Below are 16,651 nucleotides of genomic sequence, written 5' to 3' on the forward strand. Positions count from 1 at the left end.
GTACCAGGGCAGCCCTTACGTGTCACGTAAGAGCTCTACGCCACCTACACCTTCTCCATTTAAACAGCAGAGTTTTTAGGCAATATGTAAACCAACAAAGATGAGAGCACAGGTCTGTGTGCCAGCCTCAGACACTTCAAATCCACAGCTAGCTCTTTCTCTAACTCCAGAAGCATGAGCTAGTTTAAAACAATACTTTGTAAAGTCCACTTTTGATATTTTCGGATTTGCTCGCGAGCCGACGAGGACTGGACATGTCTTTTTTCGTTCCAGAGAGCCTGACGCACTCAGGGGCTGCGGCTTTGGGAAGAATCCCATATATGCTGAGGCTCTGACCAACACAATGAGATCTGGCAGCAGCAAGACCGCGCTCTCAAACAGAAACGAAGCAAGCAAAAAGCACCAGAGAGGCAGAGGGGAGGATGGAAAAGTGAGAGGAGAGTAAAGAAATGGCATTTGGGAACCATGACGAGCTGTTAGCGAGGTCAGGACTAAAGCTGTTCCAGGAGTTTCTGATGAAATGCTCTTTTGTTCAAAAATGCTGATGTGCTGAAATCAAAATGATTCGGGAGAACGTATCAATCTGATAGGACTCGTTCCTGCCGGGTCATTTGCCTACTTGTTTTACTAGAAGCCTTGGCTGCTAGACAGCCGCTCTGATGGGCTATTGGGAAAGCAAGGTTCCCAGGCTCCCCAGAATCTCAGTATTAAAAAAAAATTAATTATTGATACAAGCCTGAGTTATGCGTGTTCGCCTTATCAAATTATCTGTAGCTGTGCCTGTAGCATGGGAGTAGCACATCTGATATGCTTTAATGATGCAAAAAGCTCGCTCAAGAAGCAGCGAAGCCAAGCGGAGTAATGCTCCTGCTCTGCACTCCCTCTCGCTAAAAATGTTAGAAAAAGAAAAAAAAGAAAAAAAAAAAAGAGGAGAAATAAAAAGTGCAGTGCTTCCCTTCAAATGCTATGTAGAAGTTTTAAACAGTTAAGGCTTCCCCATTTCTATTAGGCAGATCATTTGAGCCAAGCCCTGAGTCTGCTGCTATGAATGGTGACTTTGTAGTATAATGCATTTCCACGGTGAAATCATAATATCCTGGGCATTTGGGGCTGTATTATACTATAAAAACGAAGGCCAGCTCCCTCCGGCTATTACATTTTTGGACTGGTATTTGATCTATTAAGTTCTGCAGCTTTCTTCTGGCCGCAGCAGCACAACTGGCAGCTGCTCTGCATTTTGCAGCGATGCCGTTAGGTGGTGCCTGAACCAGGAGATTGCAGGCAAGAGAAGCAAGGTCTCCTGCGCTGCCCAGGCAGCCTGCCATGGCTGGAGCTGCTCGATAAATATTTTATTCTAGCAATTAAAGAAGAAAACAAACAAACAAAAAAAAAAAAATAGAAAGGAAAAAATAAAAAATAAAAAAAAAAAGGAAAAAAATAGCTTGTTTTGGGATTCAGTTTAACAATCTCGCTGATTTCTAGGCTTGGCAAAGGTGAGTAATTAAATAAATAAATAGTCAGCTCTTCCTCCCGCCTCAAGCATCTCCGCTGACACACACACGCTCCTTTAAGTGAGCCTCTGCTTCTCCAGGGCTCAGCCAAATTTCTGCTCATCATGCCCGAGATCTCTATCTCTCTCCAAGGTTGATAACTGGATTTCCAGTAAGTTTTGAGTCAGAGATGGAAACACTATTTAATGTACCAGCTCCAACAGGGGTTTCCAGGAAAAACTCTTCAAGTGCAGAGCAGGGTAAATACTTTGTACATAAGGAAGATCTTGCTAGCAATCAGGAAAAAATCCTGATTTTGCGTGGAAAAATAATAGTTCATTTCTTCCCCTCTTCAAACACCTGCAGACAGTCCCTTTCCATAAAATGATCTCTCCGGATACATTTATAAATGTTCATAGCTTCTCTTTAACATTACATTCATGGAAGCTGCCCTGTGATAGCCCCTAACCGAGGTCATTAATTATATAATTGCGTCCTGCTTGGGATAGCCTGTGACCCTTCTGTCTAACCCAGGGCTCCCATTTTGTTATTCTTTTTTTCTCCCTTAACCAACCCGTCAGCCACCGGCATTCCCCCGTCTTGCAGTGACCTGTCCGTATGTCGTGGCATTTCAATTCCATCTTCCAAAGAAAAATTTTCAACACTTTTGTTGCAAATGTTGGGAGATCCTGAAGCAGCTGTACATGATGACAGGTTCAACCTGTTCGCACCTTACCCGTGAGTGTAAGAGCACGGCAATCCCCTCCTCGTGTGTCCTGCCAGCCGTGGGCAGCAGCCAGCGCAGGGACTTCCCCAGCAAGCCCTCACACCCACATCATCACATTCAGAGCCACAAATTAATTCCTCGCTCAAATTTTGTCTAACCCTTTGGACAACCCCTGACTCCCACAGCCACCCTGCCACCGTGGGAGCCACAGTCCAATCCGACCTTATTAGTAAGCGCTCCTTTCACAACCAAAAGTTCCTCCACTAACTGCTAAGAAGCTGTTTAAAAACTTATGATTTGCTTTACGTACTTCATGGAAGGAATAAAAAATGAATACGTCGAAACACAAAGTTGAATATTGGGGTTACCAAAGGCAGAGATGCTCCTAGCACTTATATGAGCACTCACAGTTCATAAATCCCTCCAAGAGGACCAAGCAGCTTCCTCACCTCTTCAGAAGTTATCCTAAATACCACGAGGTGGAGGGCAGCCGGACAAAAGATATAAAGGGAGGCAGCTGATCTGTTTTAAAGCCTCTCTCATTCCTTTCAGGCTTTAGATTTCACATAAATATTTCTTTAAATGCATACATCTATGTACCAAAACTAACATTTGAGAGGCTTCCAAAACTTTGCTTTTAATTAAACCCATGAAAGTATAATGCTCACACTGAATAAGTATCAAAAATAGAGACAAAACTGAGAAAATATGCAGGCATTTTTCTTGGTTTTTGTCAGGCTCTGCAAAGACAATTAAGTTTCTTTTCTTCACTATACATATAATACTCAGAAGTGAAAGCTTAATTAACTTGTCAGAAACTCTGGCATCTCTTTTCTTGAGCTGCTGAACCCACCTTCCCAAAAGAGTTGAAGGGAAAATTAAAAAAATAAAAAAAAATAATAAAAAAAAAAACTAAATGCTCTAGCTGAAATACCTGATCATGCATGACATTCCTGTCCTGTAATACACTTTGTCTGTCATTACCAGAGGCCTTTTTATCCATCTGGGTGAGCACACTCTTTTTCCATTTGTCTGCGAACGTCTCAGCACAGAATTTCAATCGCGGCAACGCGATGGACGTTTCGTGATGTGCTGAGGGGGTAAGACAGAGCGCCACTAATTGCATCGTACAGCACGCGTGTTTAGCCCACAAAACCTGAAAGTTTCAGCAAAATACCCTCGATTGAGTGGCTTTTCGTGCTTGGGTCTCAGATGGATGGAGAAGCAGAGCCCCAAAAGCGAGGGGACCTATTCACGCTGCGGCGGCCAGCACAAGGGGCCCGGGACCGTCCTGTTTGCTGCAGTTTTTTGTAGATATTTTGCATTTCTGCTGGCTGAGTCCAGTGGCAGCTGCGGTCAATAAGTCCCTGTCAGCCAGCGCTGCCTGGAATTGTACTCGAGCAGCTGGAGGAGCCGCCGAAGCCCCAGAGCAACTTCTGACCCTGCTTCCAAGAAGCAGGAGGCTCCCGGCGAGCCGTGGATTTCAGCAAGAAGCGTGGGCTCGGCCCGGGAGGCTGCAAAGTGTGCAATGCCTCACAGCTAACACCCTTCCCCTTATCAACTGGCGCCCTCCGATAACACAGAAAAGACCCTTGGTTTAACAAAAGTTAACAAACCGAGCATCGCCACTTAAATTCGGCAAGCGGAGTAAGTGGCTTTTCCATTTTTTAGGTTTTTAATGCAGGTTTTTTTTTCAACCTGAGCTCACTTAAGTCTGAAAAATATTGTACTTTATCCTCCTGTAATCTCCTCTCCAAGATATGCATGTTTAAACAAAGTGCAAAGGTCCAGGTGCTTTACTGCATTAGTAATGACCCAACATCTCCTCTTTAATAATGAAACACAGAGCAGAGCACAGCAGTGTGTTTGTGTTTTTTTTTTTCTTTCTCATTTTAAAAATGTATTAAAACATTTCTCTGTGGGGCCAGGTGACAGTCCGAGGGAGCAGAAATTGGTTTTTGTTTTTTGTTTTTTTTCCCAAGCCAGAAAATATTGCTGAGGCATCCAAAGGGCAATTTTCCACTTCCCATATAAATTACTATCTTCGCTTCTCTGCTAACGCTGTTTCTGTCTTTCCAGCACTATCTCATGTTTTAGTGAGCTCTGGGATTTGGTTCGTGTAACTGTCTGCCCAGCAGACCTGAAGACTGTGTGAGTAATTCCAAGCCCATGCAATCCCACGTAACACATGGTATTGAGAAATCCTCGTCGCTGCTGATGGATACTAAAAGCAAACACACAAAATTGTGAACCACCCAACATAAATTCATGTGTCAGGACTTTCCTTTTTTTTCTTGGAAATAAAAGTAAATTAAGATGTTGAGTTTTCTACGTGACAGAGAGCATCAGAGACTCGCTGACCCAGCCATGTGAGTTTTCAGAGCAACCTTCCTTAAGTGTTGCTCTTGACACCAAAGTAAACTTTTCTGCAATGCATCGCTACGTTACCAGGCATCTTGGGGTGCTCCTGGTGACAAAAGGTACTTTGACTTATAGGAACATGCATAGTACAAGCTCCTGTCTGTTATTTCATGTCTATAACACATTTTGTTTCTTCGGTTGGATGCGTAGCAGCTCACAGTTCTGGCTTTGGAGATATCCAGTGCAGTTACTCCTGCTTGAATGACACACACATGGTGACAGTCACAGCACTGAAGGAAAAAAACAGGGAGGTGAAGGGATCCCCCCTTTCTTCGGGGACTTGAAGGGATCCTCCATGCCTTTGGGGACCTCCCAGGAAGGGAGCAGCTATGAAGGGCCTCTGGCCATACTGATTCCTTCAGCTTCAGCTGGAAAAGCTGCAGCCGTACCTCTGCGATGTGCATCGTCATCGTATCGATTATCTGCCGCATCCGTACGGAGGAATGAATCGGTTTCCCAGATGAGGATAAACGCTGGACGAGGATAAAAGCCCTGGATGCTAGCAGGGAATTTACCCCTGCTCGTGCACGCTAGCACAGGGCAATAATCCACCTCCCCATAACAGATTTAGATTAGCAATGCCAGCTGTATTAAAAGGGGCCCTTTGAGCAGGGAAACATGTGCTGGGAGTCTGGGAAGGGTGTTTACAACATGTGCTGTGCAGGTATTACCGCTGGGGAGGCAGGGCGGTTTGTAAGGGCGGCATGCAGCCCGCCGCTTCCCCGGGGCCACCGCACTCCTCCCCGCCTCTGTCACTTCCCTCTCTCCGGGGGCACCATTGAATTCGTAATTGTTTTGCTACAGGTATAGGCGAAGCCATAAAACGCGCCAGTTGGGACACAATTAGCGCTCTAAAAGACGGGAAAACCACATCTGGCAAACAAGTGTGAGAGCCCAGGGAGCGCTTTCTTCCAAGCTGCATCCTCTGAGGGGGGAGAAATATGTTCCTGAACTCGTTCGAGTTTTCCAGCCTTGTTTTCGGGCTCTCCCCCATCCCTTCCCAGGCTGTGTTCTGACAAAACAAACGAAGCCCTCGGCACCGATACCCTGCACAAATCCTGCTCACATCTGGCCCCACACGGGCAGACACCGGCAGGGGGAAGGTCACTGTGGTCACCCCCAAGGCCTTTCCAAACTGGCCCCAAGGGGTTTGCTCATCAGAGCCGAAACCCCTGGCCAGGCCCCGCTGGAAGCATGGGTTTCCTAACAGGTAGCGCACCCAAAACGTTGAAACCGAACCAAAGTAAACTTTGAAGTGAAAAGGGAAAACGTTCAAGGCTGGGTACCGAAGTGAACTGGCCGTCAGTTGCCACATCGCGTTTTACCCAGATGTAGGTTATTCGGCGTGTTGACGCTGCAGTTATGCCACTGGCAGTTATTTATATCACAAAACTTCCCTGTTTCTATCTGGACCTTCCAGCAGTTGCACAACTGAACTCCCTGGATATATTTGGCCTAGAAAAACCTGTACATTGGGAACAGCAGGTAGTCAAATGGCTGAGAACCGAAGCGAACTGACACGCTCCACAAACCCTGCCATTAATCCTGCTCTGGTTTGGGCACCAACCTCCAGAAATCCCATCTCCAAATTTACCTTTTAGGCTTCCTGCACTTGGGATCTGCCATGGTACCGACAATGAAAAATATGCCCCAAATCACAGCGTATTTGGGCCCAGAGACACAAAGTCTCTAAAAAGATCTGCTGCTGGAAATAATCGGTACCTTTGCAGCCAGGTTCTGGAGGGAAGGGATTTTTGTTGATTTTCGTGATTCAGGGCAGGGACAGAAAGTTATTTGTAAGAAGGATGCAAAACTTCAGGAATTTAACCATTTCCCAGGTTCTGTGTAGTTACTGATCTGATTATACGTATGAACCACAAGTAAGCAGATTCAGGACTGTCTGCCAGCTGTAACTCAGTAGCAAACGAGCTGCATCTCACTTACAGCTATTCCCTTGTACTGCCACGAGCAGACACAGTGCCTATCATGTGCCCCTATAAAGAATAAAACCTCTCTCCTAGCATCTCACTAAGGAAATAGCAAGGCTATTACCACCACACATGAAACTTGCCTATTCAAATATTAAAACCATATAGCCTACTCTTGCCACACCACGCTGGATTAAAAAATGAATGAAAACTTTAAACATCACAAGTATGTCAAAGAACGCACTTTGCCATAAACAAATAAATTAGAATTTCAAATCATATTGCCCATTTCTGTTAATCTGAACTATGATTATTTATTGACGTGAACAGCACACTGGTCTCATGGATGTGGTTAAGGATCATAAAAAAACTGTGATATGATTTACAACTTTCATTGTCGGTACTGACATCAGAAGAAAAGCCCAAGAAGAGCCAAAAGTCTAGAAATGTCTTTTGTCTTCTTTCTACCATTCTTGAACAGATATGTCACTGCAATTCTCCCCTATGGCTCAAGCAGTTACACTTTGCTTTTCTGTGGTTAATTAAAACAGCAGAAATCTTGCAAAATGTGCTAGCAAATATCTAAAAATCGCGGTGACTCATAATGAATGTAAAGTTTGACCAGTTCCCTTCGTTTACTGATTCATTAAACATAACAGTAAAGAGTGGACTTGAATAGTTTTGGGCAGCAAAAATAGTTCAAATATGACTTTGATTAAGTTGCTAGAAGTGATGACTGCACCTAAGTGCTCTGAAATAGCAGTGATAAGACGTTTGACATTGCCTCCCACGGAACTTGTTACAAAACCCACGTACCAGCCAGATATACCCTGAGTTAGTGCCAGTGGAGATTTATGATAAACAATTAATCCGCAGAGTTAAGGGAGCGAAAGGACTCTCTCTGTCACTGCCTTGGCTGGTAACAAACAAGTCTTTAGTGGCAGCAGTTCAACAGCTTCCCTACCTGCAGCGGCAGGAATCAGGGTGAGGATTAAATCCTGTCCTGTCCTGCAAGAATAATAAATATTTGGAGTCTCTTTTTCAGCTTTGGGTATGCAGCAGAAATAAAATGTTTCAGTCTCCCTCTCAGGATTTTTAGGCATTACTAATGAAGTCTCCACCAAATTCATTGAGGGCACGGTTCATATGCTTGTTAGGCAGCATAGAGGAATATGTTGGACTTCCTCTTTCGCACAAAATTCAGAACAAATTTGGTTTCCTTTTCTTTTTTCCCCCCTATAAAATTCCTCTGAACTTCATCCAAGTATATTGAGTCTGAACTGCCCAGCCTGGGCTCCCTTCCTCCTGCGAGAGCAAGAGCTCAGCTTTGGAGCTGCTGTTAAATGTCAGCTTCTTCCAGCAGCATCTTACCCATTCCTTCCTCCTTATCACTGTTACACACCCCTATAATGTCCCAAAACATAGTATTTGTTTCTCACAGTCTCACACAGTGGCTGCCCAATGGCATTCAATAGCTCTGAGGTCCACCAGCCGCAATGTTTACATCTACTTTCTAAGTGTTTTTCTAGCTTAGAAATTAAGATATTTGAAAAGAATGGTGCAACAGAAAAACTCCACTTCTTTTGTACAGAAATGTATCTATTTTGCTTCAGTGGCTATTCCTGATAAAGTGCTCTGTTTTTCCAAGGATTTTTTCTTTTCTTTCTCTTTTTTTTTTTCTCTTTTTCTTCTTTCTTTTTTTTTTCTTTTTTTTTTCTTTTTTTTTTCTTTCCTTTTTTTATTTTTCTTTTTAGCAAAAGGAAGCTATTATTCCCCAACAATGTTTGATTCCTGTCTCTATCGCCAAGCTATTAGTGTGCATGTATAGAGAGGTATTGGATGAGCTGTGCTTTGCAGTAGGGAAGGGAGATAAACTTGCAGAAATACCTCACAGCAGAGATACACTGGTGGAAACAGGCATATTTTCTCAAAAATAAAAGTCTTTTGACCAAGCTGATAGGAATACTTCCAACAGCACACACTATACAGATAAATAAGAGCATTGTTCACATTTGTCTACAGAAACATGTTGCAATGTGCATTTAAAATGCAATCGGTGTCTTGAAGGAACCCCAGCAGTCTGCGCTTGTTATTTCAGAAAATTCTCAATGAGACTGTCAGTTCCAGAAGGAGGCTGGAGAAATCTGCTTCAGACTCACAAAAATGCCTGAACCGACAGTTTTTAATTGAAACTCAAACGACTGTAACTGCGTTTCACTCAGTAGTCAGCACCCCATTCCATGCAGATACAGTTGGTTGTAGGTAATAAGATTACTTCTGGGTTACTGCCTGTAGCCTCTCAAATACTGCCAAGAGTGAATATGCAACATGTTCTAGGGTTAAGGAAGCCTAACACAGTGCCAACATCATACTGTGACATTGCCTGCAGAGTGTGAAAGGATTATATCCTGTCTTAACATACCATTTCACCCATGCCAGAAAATGGAAAAGAGTCTAATCACCAAGTAAGTATGCAAGTCACTAAATATAAATCTAAACCAGTTTCTGCTGCTAGAATATCAAGTTTCCCTTAAGAGCAGCTCTCCTCTGAAAAGTGGCTCTGAAAAGTTGGTGCTGCAGGTTCTCATATTTATGGTATCTTGGTAATTTCCAGATGAAATCAAATCACACCGTAAGTAAAGAAGTAGTTTTTTGTTGATTTTTTTTTTTTTTTTTTTAATATATACGAGCTGTGCAAACTTAACTCCAGTTCTGGATTCCTTCCAAGTCACGCATTACTAAACAACAAAGATTTGGCAGCCAGTTTTTACAGCTAATTTTTTCTTCTGGCTGCCTGAGTCAGAACTGAATCCTAACTTCGCTCGCCTTCGTACATAGTGGGTCTACACAGTAAAAAGTAGGTCATGATAGATAAAAACAAGTAAAACCAGGACAAGACTATGGCCCTGGCAAAGTAAACGGCAAAACACGAACTCTACTGGGGCCAGGCATTCGCTTGTAGTATGCACAGACTACACGACACAAAAGCAGCCCAAGCGAGTTACAATAAGGCCATTTTTATCCATTCAGCATAGAGTTGTACTTAATATTAAATAAATAAATAAATAAATTTGGCATCATAGGTCATGCGGAGCTGCCTTTTCCCACTTCTCAAAGGGATGATTCGTGGCACCAGAGAGACCTCATGACAAACCATGCCTAATCTTGCCATGACCCAGAATGACTCCAGCGGATCCTGAAAGCTGTCCTAAGGAGCCAGCCGGCCGCGTGCCCCAGGCTAAGGAGATAACGCAGGATCACTTAGGATCTTCTCATGACTGTGCAGGGTACGGGACCCTGGGTTCACCATGCCCAAAGACAGAGGAATGGCAGTGCATCACATGGGAAAGCGAAACGTCAGGGAAATACCGCAGCAACTGGCTTAGGGCTACGGTCATGCCTCGCTCCAAGAGAATCGACAGAAGAAAATAACAGCGCTTTGGAGGACTGCTGAGGTTGCCCCTTACCTTGCATCAGTAAAAACTAAACTATTATTAAAATAAGAGAGAAAAGAGTAAAGTTCATATGCATTTTTATGCCGGTAAAAATCATTAGGTAGAGTACATCATCCTTACATAAAGTATAAACGTGGAGAACTTTAAAAAGGAAAAAAAAAAATGCTAGTGAAGTTTTGTTATTTTTTTCATAAAATGATCAAAAATACAATTGGGAAGAAGAAATAAGACACCTTATTTCCTAAGCAACTATTAGTGCTCGTGACCTTTAATCCTAGTATAATTCTCAGTCTTTTGGTTTTCTCCTTAAACCCATCTAATCAATGCTACACTTTATTCTGTGTTCGATGTTTTCAAAAATTAAGCAAGTTAATGCACCTCAAAAAGGGTGTAGATATGTGTCAGTTATACTGTAGTTGCTTCTGATAACGTTTTTTCACTTTCATCTGATTTCTGATCAGGAAAACAACTTTAAACAAGGCCAAGGAAAATATATTACAGCACACACAAAAAAAGAGGAATCCTAATTAGAATCTAAAGATTTAAGACCTTTGAAATTGCACTGGATGATTTTCCACTTAACAGTAAATCAAAATAGTGTTTCCCAATCAAATTTTAGACTCAGGTTGAAATATCCTCAGTAATTTGCACTTCTTCCCAGAAAGATTTGTTACCCGCAACAGAAAGGAAAAAAAAACCAGAGCTGCAGCAGGACACTATGGCTGAAAAAGAAACCACAGGATCATCTCTGGATGGAAAGGGAAAAGGCAAAGTAATGCTATCAGGATAAAGACAAAGACTACTGGTAACCTGAAAAAGCAACTGTACTAGAAGATATCTAGTGATAGATTAAACTTTCAGACTTCTTATAAATACAGAAATCTGAATAAAGGTGTTTTCAGTCTTTGTGAGATTTTTCAGGGATGCTATAGCTTTTTCTCATATGGAAATTCCACATTTCCCCCACATAACATTTGTAACCTGAATTCTGTTCTTGAGACAATCATAGTGAGGTACTTACACATATGAAGAAAACTTTGCAATGATTAAGAATTTCTGTGAGGTGGCAATTTATGTATGGGCTAGATCCCAAAGGGATCTTGCATCTGTTGAGACTAAGCCAAAAGGCTATTATTTTCTTGCTTTGCAAGTGGTTTTCTAGACATCTTAGTTGATCTATGAGCACCATCAGAAAGGGACAGTTGTGTTCCCCTCCTCTTACTCTAGCTGCTTCTCTGCAGCAGCTCTGATGCTTACCTGCCTCCTGCCAGGAGCTGCTCCACGCAGGGAACACCAGGCTGGCGTTTTAATTAACAGCCAAGTTCAGCCTCCAGATACAGATCTGGCCAACCTCAGCTGGACATCCAGATCTGAAAAGTTAGATAGCTGATGTGCTTGCTCCTTATAGCCTGCACTCGTTTAGCAAAGTGACTAAAGGAAAAAAAAAAAAATCTGCAGCAGGACACCACAGGCCTGATCCTGTAAGTGGGCACATCTTCATGTTCTGAAGCCTTCCCTGAGATGAGCCATTTCTCTCTTCAGAGGCAGCTCTTCTCTGATTTCAGTGAAACCAGTGACTCAGGCACTGAGATAAAGACGAGTCCAATATGTAGAATAAATTTGGTATTAACTAAAGTGAAAGTTGTAATAGTCACTTCCAGAAATATTTCTCACTTCATGGTATTTTACATCTAAAGTTTTGCAGTTCATGACAATAACTCTCAAAGACTCCGAGGACCAGCAGGATCCTTGTGCAAACTCCGGGAGTTCACAAACACACAGACTGCCACAAAGTCTTAAAATCGAATTACATATATGAGTTGTAAGCGACTTCAGAGCCAGTGAGAGACATGAGAAATGACAGAGGTTGCCTCCCAGGGCTCATGGAAGTTACGCCAGTAAGAACTACAAATTCCGTCAGCAGTTTTCCTTCATGTCCACCATTACCATTCGCAGGCCACGCTTATATATATATATATTTTTTTTCCTTCCCTAGGTGAATGTCCTGGGAGAAAGAGGATCGTACAGAAAAATAGCAGCAGCCAGGGATCCGGGAAGGGGCAGGTGTGTGATGGGAGCAGGGGGATGCGGGGAAGAAGTCACGGAGGAGCAGGTGGTCCCCAGGGCCTGTCAAGTGACTGGATGGATGTGGTGGTGATTGACAGCTTCTGTGCTGGCTGTCAGGGGGGCTCGCTTCAGCTGAAGGAACTTGCCAGGGACATATGGCAGGAAAGGGATAGCCAAATTTTAGGAGCACGTTGACAATGTAGTCTATAAAAATCCCTTCTCTGGAGCTTCTGGTGCCTGGGGGAGCCGCAGGAGGGGAGCGGAGGGCAGCAGGACTCCCATCCCATCCCTTCCCGTCCCGTCCTGTCCCATCCCATCCTGTCCCCAATAACAGGGCAAACCTCAGGTGAGCCCCAAGAGGTGAAGAAGAAGCTGTCAGTTCCCAGAGCTGATGACTCCGGGCTCGGTGACTCCCTGATCTCGGGGTGGCCCACACACAGCTCTCCTCCCCACCGCGGCTGCACTTGAGCTGTTTGAGAGATCCTCATCTCACGATTAAAAGTGGCAGCGATAAGCCCGCTGCTATCTATTGCTGATAGGAAGACAGACACAGTGGAGGGTTTCCTGCTCTCAGGGAGTCTTGAGAAAGCAGCATCAGGGCAGAAAATCTCCATCTCAAAGGGCAGGCGACTCTGGGAGGGCGGCAGCACCTTTGAGGGTACCAAGCACCTGTGCGGGGCACGGCCTCGCACTCCCCTGAAACCATGCAGGCAAGTGGGAAGGCAAAATGCAAACCAGATCTGGAGCCGAGGCTGTGCCACGGCTGTAAACCGGTGTGGGGAAATCAAAGGAGTCCTGGCCTGTGGCCAACCTCAAAACCAGGCCTGCAAACAGCACAACGTGCACGCACGGCACGCTAAACCCTCTACCCCACACACACTGAAACTCCCATGGAAGTAGAGGCCCACAGAGCTTCCTATTTCTTTTAATTAATAGAATTTGCCTGCAGGCGGTTTGAAAGTATTCAGACAACATTGCTGCTGGTGTTCCCACACTTTCCCTTCCACTGCTGTTGTTGCAAAACTCACAGGCAGTGGCAGAAAATAATGTAAGTCTTAAAAATGTAAGGAATGTCTTAGTTTGTCCCAGAAGCTGGCTCTGTCCTCTCTCAGACCCTGCACAGATGATACCTCAAAGTTTACAAAACTTGCAAGTATCTACACACAGGCTAGCACTTGACTGACTGCTGACAGATTAAAAGGCTTGTTATTTTATTATATATTCTGCATAGACTTTGAATGCTTTATCAATCCTGCAGAAGATAACATCCAAACAAACAAGAAACAGGTTTAATGATAAGCCCAATCAGAAGATATAAGCTTTCAGATGTTAGGTAAATGTCTCAGTGTTTGGCAGAAGAAGCAAATGGAGGCAAAGCTGAGATGCACATTTTGAAATGAAAAGAAATACTTACATTATCTTGATTGTAGCGATTTCAATGGATAAACTTGCATATGACTATGATAATCATGTGAATAAAGAGATTATCTTGTGGGGATGGATTATATATGATTACAGTCCATTAGGTTCAGCTTCTAAGTCTCAGCATTTTAATGGGACATTTAACATCAAGCAAACACCAGGGAAAATACCAGTTTTCCCATTCCTTTTTCATTTCATTTCATTTCTGCAGTCTAGATTTATCCAAGGCCCGTCTCTGAAAGATTGTATTTACAGTAAATGAGACCATACAATTCATTCCACTAGAGCTAAGAAAGCTATTGCATGTTTGCACCAACAAAACCTCTGGGTTTACTGGGATATTTCACTGCCCAAGTACAAAAGCTGACAGAGGAGCAGTGGCTCGGCCTGATAGATTTGTTACAGTGCTGCTGCTGAAGAACTGAAGGGTCTTCCCACCCATAAATACTGGTGAAAATACTAACTGCAAATAAAGAGAGAGAAGAGCCTCTGTAGAGCCGAGCACCACAGCAAAGAACCCTGCTGCCTTCCAAAGCTGCTGGAAGACAATGGGGTAGCAAACTACCAAGTTTCTCCCTACGGGGTGTTGTAAAAATATTTCCTCCAGTTTCGCTCCATGAGAAAGTTGGTTGAAGTCCCCAAGTCTCTCTTGGTTTCTTGCCAAAGCTGTGTGAAAACACAATTGTTGCCCGATTTCAACATAGAACATGACACAGACTTGATAAATACCGGGCTCAAGTTCATAGGCTTTAGAAAGCCATTTCATTGCATGTTTAAAGGGCTTGATCCCCTTCCAGCTGAAGTCAATGGACATTCTCTCATTTACTGCGACACAAGGTCCTGAAGCCTTGAAGGAATCCAGCCCTGCAGTAATAAAACACTGTCTCTCGTGGGCAGAAATGTTACAGGCTCATGACAAAGCCTGCCTGACTGACAAAATGAACATCAGTTACTTGGTGCAAAACCATTTTAAGTACAGTGCAAAATATCTAATTTCATTTTTATTTGGTTTGGTTTTGTCTGGTTTTTGTCTTGGATTAAGCAATCTTGCCATTTTCACTGTACTGTTTTTAATGTCCTACAGCTGGATCTGCTGGAAAGGACCATCAAGTCCTTGCACACACACCTAAGGTAACATAAGTCACTTCTGAAGAGATTTTTTTTTCATTTCATTTAATATCAAGCTAATATTTGGCAAGGAATTCCTTACGAAGGTTTCTCCTAATGGAATGGAAACCTAATAAAACTTTTCCTGAGCATGAACATTTATGACACCGATGCCAAATCAGCACAAATTCATCAAAGGTTATTGTGCTGTGATCCCACAATTAGGAAACCGAATCGCTAAAATCAGGATTACTGCTGATATGTGGTTCAAACGATGACTTTTGCAACAAAGGGGAAAAAAAAAAATAGCTCCAGAGAGCTGAGGCAAAGTGGTTTCTGAGTACAGCACCTTGATTCAGGGGCATGTTGCTTCCTGAAGGTGACAACATAAAAACATGAAGTTGGTTTTCTAGACCACTAAATACCTGAGTCATGGATTAAGAATGCAGTTCTCCAAATCCAATGAAAGCAACAGCAGCCTTTGCTAATGGAGAAGGGGTCAACACTTTTATATAACCAGGAGTGTATGATGTGGATCTACTATAAATAAGTGTTTGTGTTTCAAACTCTGACATCTCAGTACTCCCTTATCTTGTAAGTCACCCCACAGATACAAAGCACTGCTGCCCAGCGAGAGACAGAGGCATTAGCTTGTCTTCAAGGAGAAAAAGTGTGGCATACAGATGTTGAAAGGTCAACACATTGCTACTTGGAAGTTACTCAGCAGTTATCCCAATTTCTGTTCCTTCTTTGAACAGAAGTCCAACAAACCCTGATCTTCCAATAACAAATGTCATCCTCTGGGAGAAATGTCTTCCTACTGCCACTGTACAATCCATAACTTTGACAGGAAATCAATCACTACCACTGCAGGAGCATTTTAAAGAAAATCCCTATTGGATTCTCTGAGAAACTAGTGAGAATACCAAAAAGAATCAAAAATTCTTAGGCTGAATTTCTTTTAAATGTACATCCCTTCCAATGCTTTCTTTCCAAATCAGAAGCTAAATTTGATAATTAATCAGATATTTCTCCCCCATTAGCACCCTCCCCCCAGAGATGTTGATGCCCTCCAAGGCCAGGGGGAGCTCACAGTCCTCTTCACAAAGAGGTGCCCTCAGCACTGTACCACAGGCCTGGTGGTGCAAGGACTTTCTTTACCTTTCTCTGTCCAATGGAGGAGTCATGGGACTGGAAGTAGAGACATTACAAAGCAAAGCAACTCTGCAACTTCATATCTTCAAGAGCAAGTCCTGGAGTTTGACCATGTTGATGTATTTAACATCACAGCTTTAACATCAGAAAGTTCCTGTTCTTAAAAAAGAATTAAGAGTCCAGCCTGCAGGACTTGCCAGTTGTGCCCACATACGGTTCAGATTAAGCCACAGTCACAGTCCTTTTCTTTTTTAACCTCCTAGTGTAATACTTCTTGCACACAGTGGTACAACCCCAACAAAAGCTTTAGGGAATCAGCCTCCCCAGGCTGGTCTGCAACCTATTGCTCTGAGTACTCCTCCTGGAGCTGGGCAACGTGGTGGTGGCCTCCAAGAAGATAAGAACAAACTGGGTTACCCGCTTCTTGGCTCAACTTCTCCAAAAGCCTGGCTACAGGTTACAGAGAAGACGGAGCCACAACCATCTCTTCCATCAGCAACATTTAGAAAGAAAAAAAAAAAATAGAGTTTCTGCAATCAGATCCTGTGGGGACCAGGGCCTGCCAGCGCGTGGGAGGATGTGCTCCGTGGATCGACGTGCCGTTCCTCTTCCTTTCTGGCTCCCAGCGAGAGCCAGACATCTCGCAGTCGGGCTGAGGCAGCTGGGCACACAGAGAAGCTGAAAAACAGTGAGATTTCTGAGCAAAGAGGGGACGGCCGGTACATTTTCATTACTTCCACACAGTTGAGCTGACGGTATTTTGGTAGTGCAGTTTTGGACTTAGGCACTGAAGTCTGCCTCGCTGCTAAATCCTTTTTTTGGATTTGGCCTTAAAACCGTATGTTCAGCAGCATTTGTTTTATCTTCAAGACTTAGAAC

The sequence above is a fragment of the Aythya fuligula genome, chromosome 6 (genome assembly GCF_009819795.1).
Source record: "Aythya fuligula isolate bAytFul2 chromosome 6, bAytFul2.pri, whole genome shotgun sequence".
Lineage (NCBI taxonomy): Eukaryota > Metazoa > Chordata > Aves > Anseriformes > Anatidae > Aythya > Aythya fuligula.